We start from the raw sequence: 797 nt of genomic DNA on the forward strand, positions 1-797 counted from the left end.
ATATAGACAGACAGACAGACAGATAGATAGATAGATAGATAAATTGATTGATAGCAAGCTACATACCACACAGTCACATATATGTATGTATATATCTATACTCACATACAAGCAAACACACACACACACACAAAGGACAACGTGAAAATTCTGTGAACACGGATGAGAAAAGAGGACATTCCGTCAAAACAACTAACAGCTATACGTTGGTTTTATTTTGCTTATGATAAGGAACATGAATCGACCTGGTCTTAAGAGGCTTAAAGCTTGTCGGTTAGTAACAGGTAAACCATAAGGAAAGAATATATTTATTGAACACTCGGAACTTCACAAAGCTTTTGAAGTGGTAAGCTTCAGATATCGCCTACACAGATGTATACCTCATTATATATATATATACGATATATTCGGTCAATTGTCGGTAAGTTAGAAAAATGTACGATCTTACAGCGAAATTACGTAGTTATATTTCTATATGGTCAATCAGGTATGCTTTAGTTATGACATATAATCGGTCAGAATACTCTGACCAGTTGTATGTTATAACCAGGAACATATTGTGCAGCAATGTGACAAAGCTACGTATCTGTTTTTCTTTCTATCTAAGCCTAGCGATATTTCATCTGTCTTTACGTTCTGAGTTCAAATTCCGCTGAGGTCGACTTTGCTTACATCCTTTTGAGGTCGATAAATTAAGTACAAGTTGCGTACTGGGGTCGATCTAATCGACTGGCCCCTTACCCCAAAATTTGGATTGGATTTTGTTGACGGAAACTGAAAGAAGACCGTTGTATATA

The sequence above is a fragment of the Octopus bimaculoides genome, chromosome 24, assembly GCF_001194135.2.
Source record: "Octopus bimaculoides isolate UCB-OBI-ISO-001 chromosome 24, ASM119413v2, whole genome shotgun sequence".
Classification (NCBI taxonomy): domain Eukaryota; kingdom Metazoa; phylum Mollusca; class Cephalopoda; order Octopoda; family Octopodidae; genus Octopus; species Octopus bimaculoides.